This window comes from Peromyscus maniculatus, chromosome 9 (assembly GCF_049852395.1).
Source record: "Peromyscus maniculatus bairdii isolate BWxNUB_F1_BW_parent chromosome 9, HU_Pman_BW_mat_3.1, whole genome shotgun sequence".
In the NCBI taxonomy this organism is placed as follows: Eukaryota; Metazoa; Chordata; class Mammalia; order Rodentia; family Cricetidae; genus Peromyscus; species Peromyscus maniculatus.
The window spans coordinates 55,210,108-55,224,125 of NC_134860.1; the positions used below are offsets into that span (position 1 = coordinate 55,210,108).

The 14,018-nt window shown below is 41.3% G+C and overlaps 1 protein-coding gene across 2 annotated transcripts in view; it reads left to right on the top strand.

The window, feature by feature from the left end:
- Positions 1-12,519: 12,519 nt before the first annotated feature.
- Positions 12,520-14,018, top strand: part of Ift88 (intraflagellar transport 88) — a 106,759-nt gene continuing 105,260 nt past the window's right edge. Inside the window, exon 1 of one of the 2 annotated variants that reach the window (XM_076545090.1) lies at positions 12,520-12,661. The gene's annotated coding sequence lies outside the window, so the exon portion shown is untranslated. The remainder of the gene's footprint in view (positions 12,662-14,018) is intronic. The other variant, XM_076545089.1, reaches the window with a different exon arrangement.

A 14,018-nucleotide genomic window follows, 5' to 3' on the forward strand; every position in this document is an offset into this window, starting at 1 on the left:
TTTATTCAGAGTGTCAGACAGTTTATACTCTGAGGATTAAGAGGAGTCACCTAAGCAAAGTGTCCAATCACAAGGACAAGTCTCAAGTGACTGTAGCTAGAGTTTTCCTGACTTGCCCACAGTCAGGACAAATCTTTGTCTCCTGCCAGTCCCACAGCCGCTCAGACCCAACCAAGTAAACACTGAGACTTATATATTGCTTGAAACTGTATGGCTGTGGCAGGCTTCTTGCTAACTGTTCTTATAGCTTAAATTAATCCATTTCCATAAATCTATACCTTGCCACGTGGTTCGTGGCTTACCGGCATTTTCACATGCTGCTTGTCCTGGTGGGTGGCTGGCTGGCTGTGTCTCCTTCTGCCTTCCTGTTCTTTTATTTCTCCTCTCTGTTAGTCCCGCCTATACTTCCTGCCTAGCCACGGCCAATCAGGTTTTATTTATTGACCAATCAGAGCAACTTGACATACAGACCATCCCACAGCACAGCCAAGTGCAGACCATCTCAGACACCTGCACTCAGGCCCGTGGTCCCAATCATCCTCTATGCGGACCTGCTGGGTAAAACCACGAAGAACCCGAGAATGGGCTCCCACAGGACATACAGAACATCCCACAGCAAGTGACAGACAAGCTGCACATGGCAGAAACATGTTTTTCCATAGGTGCACATAAACAAATAGCAATAGCCAGCTGTAATGAATAATCTGAAGCAAACTCACTCCTATCCTCTATACCTGTGAGGGGCACAAAACCACAGTCCAAGAATAATTGTGTGTTTTTGAAAAAACTAAGGTCACAAGACTCTTGTTTGTTTTCTTGGAGTTTTCTCACAAGCACTCAAAGTCCTCCTCACATGACTCCATTCTTGGACCATGTTCCAACAACCATTTAAAGCGATTTACTTTGAGCCACATTAAATTTAGTTTGAAGTAGCCACCAGCAGCTAGGGGCTCTGGGTTGGGCAGCACTGTTTCTACACGCTGCTCTTCTGCCTGCCAGGATTGTCACTGACTGGCACCTGTGTGGATTCCCCATAAACAATGGATGAGTGAAGAGTGACAGCTTCTCTTAGGCCTTCAGTAAAAGACCACTAATGCCAGAAGTAGCATACATGTAATTGTTTCTGTGAGTCTGTCTGATTGGTTTAATTTTTGTTTGTTTTGTGGAACAAAATGGAAGCTGGGACGCAGGGTTTTGTGCATGGTAGAAAAGTACTCAATCACTGAGCTATATCCCTAGTCCAGTCTCACTGTTTATCATCAATATCTTTGTATAACATTCCTTTGGAGATTCTAGGGTTCTGATTTGTTGGTGATTTTTGAGGCTGAACAAGGGGGAGTTTACTTTGGGTCGGAAAGGATATATCTGTTTCTTTCCAAACCACATTCTAGCCTTCACCGATCCTACTTCAAAGTGAAAGCAGAATTTACTCTATTATCATGAAATCAGTTCCATTACTGACGCAGGCAAGCAGAAAAAAAAAGGGCATGTTACACTAGAGAATAAGGCTTTTTATAGGCAAGCACTTTTGAAACAGAAAAAGGCAACGCCCAAGGGTAGAAATTTACTTTGCACATAAGATACACAGACCATCCTTTCATTGGCTTCAGACAGCATGGAAGCCTGGGCTGCAACAAGCAAGCAGTGTGTAGAGCCCATGAAAGGGCCCTAGTGTGTAATGCGAGAATTCCACGGAGTCTATTTAATGAGCAAGGGAATTTATAAGGGGGCAACTCACTACAGCATAGGTATTTATCATGGGTCCAGGAAGCTGAGCTATGTCCCACACTGATCTTCTTCCAAGATCTGCCTGGTCAGTCCCAGCATCCAAACCATGAGGGAGAGAGGAAAGTGCTGTGTAAGTGCATCCCAGGTCTTAAGAGTCCCAAGTGTCCATGCCCCAGGGGCATGTATTTCAAGGTCATAGGCAAGTGTAGCAGTTACCTGCTGCCTCACTAGGGGTGGTGCTTCAAGGTCATAGCTAGAACTGCTACCCACTACATCTCCCCCTTTTGTCTAAATAAGAAAGTTCCAAGCTAACACAAACTAAATACAATAGAAATGATTATCAAGTATTATCCAGGAGAAATAAAGGGTAATGGCCTAAACAAAAATGAATCTACAACCAACAAGAATAATGTCAAATAAGAGGCACATACTAAAATCCAGAGATGTCCAGAACAAAGGTAAATGGCATATGTTATAGAGATTATCCCAAAAGTTATCCTATCCTGGAAAATCTGAATCTAGTACTTAGTATGTTCTAGCTAAGATAAGAGAAGATTGTAACTGTAACTGTTAGTCTTCAACCCCATCAAAGATATGAGAAGGAATATAATAATACCTGAGAAAACAGGAAATGCACACAAGCAATTTTCCAAAATCTTGTGAGAATAGAGAGAGACAGCTGGCAGCCTGGACAGTCACCTAAAGTTTCTCAGCACCATTGGGGCATCCAATTTGGCTGCAGGCCTAGAATATCTGACAGACCATTTTCAGAAGCAGGAATTTTGAAAGACCATCTTATCCTGCCTTGGCAGGGTTCAGTAGTTGCTTTTCCTTGTGTCCTACTCATCCAGAAAGGACAGTATTTGTACTGTTAGAAGTTGAGGCAAGGGCAGTTTTTTGCCCTGCAGGCCATTATGCACCAAGAAGATGACAAATGTCCATATGGAGTATCTTAGAAGCCCAACATTTTCTCGGGATCAGATTGGTGCTGCCAGGAGCAATCATGTCTCACGTCAACAGAATTCTAAGTTATCAAAACATTTAAATGCCATATTTTCTAGGTATATGAAGTGTTTGAAGATAACCTATCTATCTGACCTATGTATCTATAAATCTGGACAACATAACTAACATAACTATAGGAATGGCAAGCATGGGTGACAATAAATTTGTAAGTCTTATCTACCTAAATAACCTAAGGACTAAGGCTTCATATAAACAAGGTAAACAGTCCGTAAATAAATGTACAGTAAAAGGACAATGACCTCGCCAGGTGGTGGTGGTGGTGGTGGCGGCGGCGGCGGCGGCGGCGGCGGCGGCGGCGGCGGCGCACACCTTTACTCCCAGCATTCAGGAGGCAGAGGCAGGCGGATCTCTGTGAGTTTAAGGTCAGTCTGGGCTACAGAGTGAGTTCCAGGAAAGGCGCCAAAGCTACACAGAGAAATCCTGTCTCGAAAAACAAAAAACAAAAAACAAAAACAAAACAAAAAAAAGACAATGACCTCAAACTTGTGACAATACACAAAATATCTTAAACAGAAGTAGAAATGTATAGTGCAACATGCAATATGACAACAATCCTAAATATGTATCAATATACAAAATACGTTAAACAGAGGTAGAACATATATACAGTATGACAAATGTAATTTTACATTTGTATCAATATACAAGATATTTCAAATAGGAGTAGAAATATATGTACAATATAGCAAATACAATTTTGTATTTGTATCAATATACAAATTATCTTAAATAGGAATATAAAAATAGTTTACATTTGTATCAATATACAAGAATCCATAATAGTGCAAAGTATCTAAGGCTGATATTTTACTAAATTAGTTTACTAGTATATACAATAATCTACCTCAATATCTTATACCTATCCATTCCCCTTTTTCTTTTCTTAAGGAAAATACTGAGTCTAATTTTTATTGTTCCACCCCTAACCCTATAACCATTATCTATAACCCAGAGAAAAATTAAACATTTGGGAGAGGGGGCATTGTTTTCTTAGAATTGTTTCCTGATGTTTAGGGGCTGATGGTATCTCTGTGGGGTCCTGTAAGAAAGCTCAGATAGTTAGATCTCAATAGGACTAGTTGTAGATTCTGCAGCTAGTCTTGGAGTAGTGGGTAAGGTTGTCTGAGATTCTGGCTAGAAGTGTAGTATGATGGACCATCTCATCTTGGAAGTGTCCTGGAGAGTTTTCAATCCAAAGCTGATCACTGAGTAATGTTCATGGGTACCATGGCATCATTCTGGACTGGGTAGAGTCATCGTTGTGGGGTCCTGTCTTCCTTTTGGAGACTTCAGAGATTGCTATTGAGAAGACTTATTTTTTTACTGTGGAAAATTTGAACATTATTAATATCAAAATGGAAAGTTTGGATTTATTTTGGCTAGAGAAAGGATTCTCCAAAAGCAAGGACAAGCATGGAAAGAAATAGAATCTTGACAACAATGGTCCCTAGATTATTGGTTTTCTTCTGTCTCACACCAGTTGGCTCTTCCAATACGAGGCAGAATCCCCTAATTTTTCTTTTATCAATACACTTGGGTTTAGAGAAGGAGAGATCCACATTCCAACTCCAAAGCCAGCTTGATTTATAAATGAATCAAGACCACAACTATTCCAGAGGTAAAGAGATACTGATGTTAGGTAGCGAGCTATTACCCTGTAGAGTATAGTGGTACCAATAGGTCTTTCCCTTCGGCTATAGACATCTGGGTGTCCACGGCCTTATGATTTCTTGAAGATAGGTATTCCTATTATCCTTTAAAGACAAACACACACACACACACACACAAAAAAAAAAAAAAAAAAAAAAAAAACAAACAACAACCCGAACTCTGCCCTGACCCTTGTTTGTTGAGACTTTCTTACAACTTATAGAGTTGTCAAATCGGTGGATGAGCTATTACTTCTCTTCATCAAGGTTTAATCTGTTCAAATCTAACTTTTATTAATTTTGTTGGTATCCATAGCTTTTTTTCTCCTGCAGAAACAAAAGCAAAACTCCTTCCCCAATGTAGGATGTATCGTGGTTTCCATTCCATGGTCAACACATCTTTGAAGTAAACCTGTTGGTTAAGCTCAGGAGTTTTTTCTGTTGTCCAATGTCTCTCTGCAGTTGTTGTTCCTTTTTCATCAGCACTGAGAAAATTCAAGGTTAATAAAGCATTATGTAATCTATTTCTAGGGGTTATTGTTACCTCTTTCTGTTTATTCAGCATATCCTTTAAAGTTTGATTAAATCTTTGTATGATCTGTGGCCTGTGGGATTGTGTGGTATACCTGTAACATGCTTTATATTGTAATAAGCAAAAAAACTGTCTCATTTTACTGGAGACATATGCTGGAGCATTGTCAGTCTTAGTTTGTACAGTTATTTCTATGATGGCCATAACTTCCAATAGGTGTGTAATCACAGAATCAGCCTTTTCAGAACTCATAGGAGTTGCCCAATGAAATCCTGAATAGGTGTCAATAATATTGTGTACATATTTTAACCTTTCAAATTCTGCAAAATGAAACACATTCACCTGCCAAATTTCATTTCTTTGTATACCTTAGGATTACTTCCTGCAGGTAATGGAGTTTGGTTATAGAAGGAAAAAGTAGGACTTTTTTTTTTTTACAGTTTCCTTGGCTTGTTGCCAAGTGATGGAACAATCCTTCTTCAAACCCTTGCTATTTACATGGTGTTTCTTATGAAATTCTGAGGCTTCCAGCACATTGCCTATTAGTAACTGATCAATCTCATCATTACATTGTGCTAGAGGACCTGGCAGACCCATATGGGATCTGATGTGTGTTTGTTATATATATGATGTTTCCTATTTCTGATTTCCTGTAATTGTATAAATAGTGAAGTTAATTATGTATTATCAGGAATAAATTCAGCAGTTTCAATATGTAAAACAACTTTCTCTGCATATTGAGAGTCAGTGACAATATTGAAGGGTTCCATAAAGTCCATTAGTATCAAGAATGGCATGCAGTTCTGCCTTTTTTACAGAATTGTAGGGGCTTTGAGCCACTTTACTTAAGTCTCCTGATTTATATCCTGTCTTTCCTGATTTATTTGCATCCATATAGAATGTGGGGACTCCAGAGATTGTTTTTTTATCATATAATATGAGGAAGGACCCATTCAGTTCTTTTTATGAATTCTATTCTCTTGCCTTTGGGTTAACAATTGTTAATCTCTCCCAAAAAGTTATTGCAGCTGGGCGGTGGTGGTGCACGCCTTTAATCCCGGCACTCGTAAGGCAGAGGCAGGTGGATCTCTGTGAGTTCAAGGCCAGCTTGGGCTACCAAGTGAGTTCCAGGAAAGGTGCAAAGCTACACAGATAAACCCTGTCTCGAAAAAAAAAAAAAGTTACTGCAGGCTCTTTGCTAGTATTCATTATCTTCTCATAAAGAGGAAATCTCATTAGTTTAGGGTATTACAATTTCTGCTGGGTCCACTCCTGTCAATTGACAAAGTCTTAATTTTCCTTTTAGAATCAAATCAGAGATCTTTCCCACATAAATTTTTAATTTCTTACTCGGTTTACATGGTAGAGATATCTATTCTAATATATATCTTCCCTCTGCATCGAAATCTCTGTTTGTGGGTGTGTCTAGAGGGGAATATGACTAGAATGCAGTTAAGTTCTGAATTCACATGATCTACATGTGCTTCTTTTATTTTATTTTCTATTAGAGCCAATTCCTTCTCAGCTTCAGCTGATAATTCTCTTGGACTATTTAAGTCCTTGTCCCCTTTTAGGATATTAGCCAAATTCACTAGTCCATCTTTAAGTATTGCAATGATAACCTGTAAGTTGGAAATGCTTCCTAACAATTTTTGAAAATCATTGAGAGTCTGCAATAGATCTCTCCTGAGTCGTACCTTTTTGGATCTAATTTTTTGGATATCTATCTTATATCCTAAGTAATTAATAGAATTTCCTCTTTGTATCTTTTCAGAAGCAATTTGTAGTCTCCAATGAGGGAAAACTTTCTTCTTCAAACATACTTTCTAAGGTACCTAACTTTGGATCAGCTAATAAGATATCATCCATATAATGATAAATTATGGATTGTGGAAATTTCACATGAATTGTTTCCAATGGGTTTTGCACAAAGTATTGGCACAGGGTGGGGCTATTTATTCCTGTGGGAGGATCTTACGTTAATATCTCTTGACTGGCTGGTAATTGTTATAAGTAGGTACTGTGAAGGTAAATTTTTCTCTATCATTTTCTTGTAAAGGTATGGTAAAGAAACAGTCTTTTTCGTTAATAACTGTAATAGGCCATCCTTTGGGCAAGGGTGTCCCATTCTGTAGGGAGCCCATAGGCAGTATTATTTTATTAATTGCTCTCAGACCCATCAGCATTCTCCATCTACCAGACTTTTTTTTAATAACAAATACAGGAGAATTCCAATGGCTGGTAGATTCTTCAATGTGTTGAGCATTTAACTGCTCTTGAACCAGCTGTTCTAAAGCTTGTAGCTTCTCTTGTGTCATAGGCCATTGTCCAACCCAGACAGATCCATCAGTTAGCCATTTTAAAGGTCGGACTGTTGGTACTTTAGAGAGTTTAATGGCAGTTGTGCTGTTTATGTACAGCCTGAATGGTTGGTGGCTGGTTTTTTTTTTTATAGTATCTTATACTATTATTCCCAGAAACATGAATTGGTCTGTATTACACTTCTGAGATTGGAGGAATTTTAATTTGGATACTCCACTGCTGTAATAGACCTCTGCCCCAAAGTTCATTGTTACATTTGGCACATAGGGCTCCAGCCTTCCTCTCTGACCTTCTGGCCCTATGCATTCAACCCATCTCGAACTTTGTTTTACTTGAGATAGGGTTCCAATTCCTAGAAATTGGACATCTACCCCTTGAAGAAGCCAATTCAGATGCCGTGATTTTGATATAATTATAGTAACATCCACACTTGTGTCTACCAGGCCTTCTAGAAGAACGCCATTAATTCATACTCTAAACTTTGGTCTTTTTTCACTTATGGAAGTCTGTCAAAATATTCATTTTATGATTTTTTTTGAATTTTTGATCCATCTATCAGATCTGTTCAATCATCTAGTGCAATATCATTCTTTACATTAGACACTGGGTTATTTAATTGTTCTGGAGAGGAATTTCCTCCACAGTGGCTCACAATGTTTGGACCACATTCAATTTGGGGGCCTGTGAGAGGCCCCCCAAGGTGTTTCCCACCGGTAAAGGATTGCCTTGTATATCTATTGTTGATCTGCATTCATTGGTCCAAGTTAATAGAGCATGAAATTCTTAATCTCAGGGTCGTGGGCTCATGCCCCACATTGGGCTTCAGATAATGTGAGAAATCCATGGAGTCTATTTAATGAGCAAGGGAATTTATTAGGGGGTAACTCACTACAGCATAGGTATTTATCGTAGGGTCAGGGAAAGCCCAGCTATGTCCCACACTGATCTTCCAAGATCTGCCTGGTCAGTCCCAGCATCCAAACCATGAGGGAGAGAAGAGAGTGCTGCATAAGTGCATCCCAGGTCTTAAGGCTCTCAAGCAGCCACGCCCCAGAGGCTTGTGCTTTAAGGTCATAGGCAGGTGTGGCAGTTACCTGCTGCCTCACTAGGGGCGGTGCTTCAAGGTCATAACTAGAACAGCCGTCCACTGCAAGTATGGGCTCTTCATCAGGCTTCACTTTGCTCCAAGCACACTCAGGGTCTCATAGGCAGCAATTCAAGGGCACCAGACTCCCTTTTAACCATTTCCATCTATAACAGCAACTTGAACATTTAATATTTTTCCATATGTCTTTTTCCCCATGTTTGCGACATTCCCCTCAGTTTTAATCAGCAATCTCCTTTACACTGAATACAGAGTGGTCGCCTTAAGCCTAGAACATTCTCCTGGTTCTTACAGTGAGAAATGTGTTTAGAGGAATCTTGGTGTTGAACCTGGCCTAAGTTCCCTTGGCAACTGCAGAACTTCCTTTCCTTGTGAACAACGGGGCAGTGAAATACCAGGGTCAAACTGCTTTCCTGACAGGTAAATAAAAGACAGATGAGATCAAAGACCCAAAAGCCAACAGGGTGTCAGGAGGTCAAGTCTGACCCCTCCCTTTCACAGGTGAAAATATTATTCTAGAACAAGAAAGGACTGGGCCAAAGATGCACAGTACTGAAATAGTAATGCTGATGGGAGAACCAGAAACCCTGACTTAAACATGCTTTCCAACATACTTACCTCTCTGGGTCCAGGCCCAGCCCCCCTCCAAGCCTAACACTGTGCTGAGAAGCCTTTGTTAAAAACCTTCCTCAGTTGGTGGTGGTGGCACATACCCTGTGAGGCTGAGGCAGGAGGATCATGAGTTTGAGGCCAGCCTGAGTTACAATGGACCCCTTTGTGAACTCTCAATCTCTCTCTGCATAAAAAATTTCCTTTTCTCAACTAAACTGAATTTTTAAAAACCTCATTAGCTGCTAATTTCTTTCTGATGTATAGATTAAAAAAGCTCATCTTAAAGCCTTGCTAAGCTTATGCTTAAGATGGGGATTTGAGGTCTCTAAGTAATCCAGGCTATGGTCTGTGATGGTTTAAAGACATTCTTGGGCTGAGAATGTAAATCAATGATAGAGCCTGTGCCTAACCTCATGCCAGGTTGGGCACTCCATCCCAAGACCAAAAGAAGCAAATATTTTCTTCAAAAAAAAATCCACCAGAAAATACATTTTAAAAACTTTATTAAACTACATAAAAGTGACATGCAAACTTCTAGTGTCAATTTCTTTCTTTCTCAACTTCACAGTGATGCAACTGCAAGGCGCAGATGTTCACAGCTCAGCCAAATGATGCAAAGCAGATGCCCCCATGTCTCTGACACCACAGTGGCCTCCATTCATGTCTCTACCGTGGGCTGCATTCGTGATTCTCACACCAAGCCACTGCTTTCCTTTGTTTTGTACTCTCGCTACTGAAAACTTAGGTCACCGCCTTCTGCTTTTTCAATCTTTAGTTTTTATTTTGCTTTGTCTGTCTGGTATTATTTAAACTTTCTTTTGCAATTTTTATTAGAATAAATTTTTTATACATGATGATGAAATTCATTAAGATTTATTTTTATGTGCATGATAACTATATGGGTTCTGGGAACTGAATCTGGATCCTGCAAGAGCAACAAGTACTCTTAATCACTGAGCCCTCTCTCTGGCCCCAATAATGGGTTTTATTATGACAAGCCAAGAGAAGCAAGCCAGTAAGCAGCATCCCTCCATAGCCTTTGCATCAGCTTCTGCATCCAGGTCCCTGACCTGAGTTCCTGCCCTGACTTCCTTCGATGATGAATGCTGTAGAAATGTAATCCAAATAAACCCTTGCCTCCCTAAGTTGCCTTTGGCCATGGTGTTTCATCATAGCAATAGTAATGTAACCCTAACTAAGATACTCTCCAAAAACAAAATCAAAACAGCAAGAACAGAACAAAACAGGGCTAAGCCAGACTGCAGCCAGCAGTGGCTTCCTACCTGGTGTTGTGATCGCTTCTCAGACACACACTGCTATTTGTCACGGGGCCCTTGTCAGAGCCTGACTCATCCTCCAAAAGCATGTGAAAATAAATTTGTTTTCCAAACAAAGTTAATTTACCTCATGGATTTCATTGTAGTAACATGAAATAGACTAATACAATCCCCAATAACCAGCTAACCCTATAGAATCAGGCTTCTATTCCACTATCCATCAAGAGTTCCTGATAAACCAAAGGTGACATTCAAGTTACTTAAATATAGTAAAACATCCTTTGCTTAAACTTAATCTCTCAACCACATTCCTTCCAATACGTACACTTCCCTCCTGTTTAACACACTGGCTTCCTGGTCTTCCAATGCTTTCTCTGTCTGATTTTTACCTCCATGTCTGACCACTGAAGAGTCATTAAGGGCTCCTCTTCTATAAAATCTAAATATCAAGGCTCAGTTCTAGGATTTTTTAAGAAATGTTTTAAACTGGTATATGCTTACATAACAGGATTCATTATAACATTTCCATACATTCATATAATGTTTTGATCCTGTTTACCCACCTTCATTACCTTCTCATCCTTTCTTTTTTGACTTTCTACATGACCTTATCCTTAAAAAAAAAAACCTCATTCACAGGCTTCCAAACCATCCTTTTCAGGAATTACTGAATCCCAAGTATGTATCTCTAGATGGGAGTCTCTTTTCTGAGCTTGTTTATTGTGATGCTGGGAATCCAAATCAGGACTTTGTACATGCCAAGCAAATGTTCTAACACTGAGCCACATGCCGGGCCCTCTTCTCTGAGTTTTATATCTTTATACACAACTGCTTACTCAACACCTTTTCTTGGGTATTCCACAGGCACCTGGACTAAACTCATTTCCCCTCAAACCTGCTTCTCTTCTAGTGTTCTCCATATTCACATATGGAACTTGTACTCAGTTACTCGAGTCATAGGGCTCATGCTTGTTTGCGTCTCGCTCACCCCACTCTATATGTGACTAATGACAAACCTTGACAGTTAATTCAATAATTATTGAGTGAACAAGTCCAAAATGTCTGTTGCCTGAGGAACTTTTATTTTAACAAAACATAATAATGTCTTCTTCTCAGACAAGGCCTGGGAACCCTGATGTGCAATCATTAAAAAAGATTCAGTGCTGGGGGTGGGGAGTGCAGGCCTTTAATCCCAACACTCAGGAGGCAGAGGCAGGCAGATCTCTGTGAGTTCGAGGCCAGCTTAGTCTACAGAGCAAGTTCCAGGACAGCCAGGGTTACACAGAGAAACCCTGTCTCGGAAAAACAAAAACAAAAACAAAACAAAACAAAAAAAAGGTTCAGTGAGTCTAATTTTATCTTTCTGTATCAAAGCCTTTGAAAGAAGGGCTCTATGGTGTTCACTAACTCAACAAGTATTTATTGACTGCTCTGAGTGATGCACGGTAGCCAGATACTGTCAATAATTGTAGGATTTATCCCACTTGCAAGCTAATACATTAGCTTAACATTGTTACCTTCTGAATGCTGGTACAAAACACCTGTATCAGAGACAAAGTGCTTTAACCTTCAAAGTACACCAAGTAGCACGAGCCTGATCAACCTAATAGTTTGTCCCTACACCCACCTCCATATGTCCCGTGGAGGGTAAGATGGATGCTACATATGCAATGCCTTTCTGATACAACTGAGCAATTCAAGGTTAGTAAACCTCGGTGTTTTATAATAGACTTCAAGTCAACATGTCCAGCTTTTGTTCCGGAGGGAAACATTATTTTGCTATTAAGACAAGGTCTTGGGTGGCCCTGCTGGCCTTGTATTCCCGATCGTCCAGTCCACCTCCCAAGTGATGGGATCACAGGCGTGCGTCATCACACCTAGCACTACATTCCCTTTACTTTTTAATTTTTCCGATGAAATTTATTTAGAAAGAACCCCGACAGGGTCATCTGACCATTTATCGTGTGGTGAATACAATTTCTACGCCATGTCCCACAGAAGACAGCTTTCCAAGGTTCCCAAGCCCTGTGTGATGGCTCGGGGACGTTTCATTCACTCGGCCATCACGCTCCGGTCGCCTGCTCTCGGGACTGTTGCTTCGGGGTTCACACGACCTTGATAATTCCTTCTGTGATCATCCCTGGCGCTAGCGGCAACTCCCGGACAGCAGTAAGGCCCGGTGAACCCCGCAACAGCTCGGCCGACTCTGCGGTCCACAGTTCCCGGCAGCCCTCCCTGCACTTCCGGTCCCGAGCTTCCGGCCTCGCCCCGGCGGCGCAGGGGACTGTGGGAAAGGCTTCCTTGGATTCGCGCCTGGCAACGGCTGGGCGTCCAGCTCTGGCCTGCGGAGGCTCAGGCGTCGCGTCTTCCTCCGGCCCACTCGTGGTCAGCCCGCTCCCCTCGGCACGAGGTAGGAGAAGGGCCCGGGCCCTCGTGGCCACCCGCCCTGCTGCCCTGGTACCAGCCCGGTGCGTGAGCGGCCAGCGGGGTCGCAAGGGCAGGCGGGCTGGTGGCGCCCCAAGCCCGGCTCTGGCGAATGCGCTTCTGTAGCCAACACTTTGTTAATGCTCCCCTTCAGCGAGTGGATATCCCTGCTCCAGCTCGCATGGCGACCCGGGCCAAAGTGACAGGGCTTGGCGATGCCATGGCACTACTGAGACTTTCAGAGTTTCACCGTGGGTAACAGAGAATAGTTTCCAATACTTTCGTCAAGTCAACCTTTGAAATTGCCTAGTAATCAGGAGTGAAGAAGTACAGAAAAGAATGCATAAAGCACAGTCTCACAAAGATTAAAAACGTATCCCCTAGGGTTTGGTTCTAGGACACCCACTTTCCCGGGATACCAAACTTCCCAGATGCTCATTCACATATACAAAGTGGTTTGATATTTGCATTGTAGCTAAGGCATTTTCCCATTTAGTCATTTTGGACTGTTCATTGCTCCATAAATAATTGTTATGCTTAATTTTTCAGGGAAAAGGAAAAAAGTGTATGTTCAGTAAATATAATATTTTTCCCAAATATTTTCAGTTTACACTTGGTTGAATCCAAGGATGCACTGATAAGGATGGCTGACTGCTATTTTCCCAAGTCTTTCTAAGCCTAAAATTCCACTTTTTCCTTTCCTTTTCCTTCCTTCCTTCCTTCCTTCCTTCCTTCCTTCCTTCCTTCCTTCCTTCCTTCCTTCCTTCCTTCCTTCCTTCCTCCCTCCCTCCCTCCCTCCCTCCCTCCCTCCCTCCCTCCCTCCCTCCCTTCCTTCCTCCCTCTCTCTTTCTTCCCTCCCTCCCTCCCTTTTTCCTTCTTTCCTCTCTCTTTTTCTTCCTCTCTCTTTCTCCTTTTTTCTTTTCCTTTCTTTCCTTTCTTTCTTCTTTTTCTTTCAAGACAGGTTTTCTCTGGGGCTGTCCTGGAACTCCTTCTGTAGACCAGGCTGGCCTTGAACTCACAGAGATCCGCCTGCCTCTGCCTCCCGAGTGCTGGGATTAAAGGCGTGCACCACCACTTGGCACTACTTTTTCTTTTTATAGGCTCTTTATTCCTTATTCTGGTTATGAGCTTTGGAGAAACTACCACTGACATTTTGAGTGTGAACTGTATCATAGTAGAAGTATATAGAACTTTCCCATGCAAAATGTTTTTTTGGGGGCAATATTGAGCTGATAGTATCCCAAATTATTTTTGAAACACCTTTGAGAATCTAGAAGCCCTGGGTTGTACTATTTGTTAACCTCTTGTGGCTGTTAGTAAAGGACAGTTAATCACTTAATCTT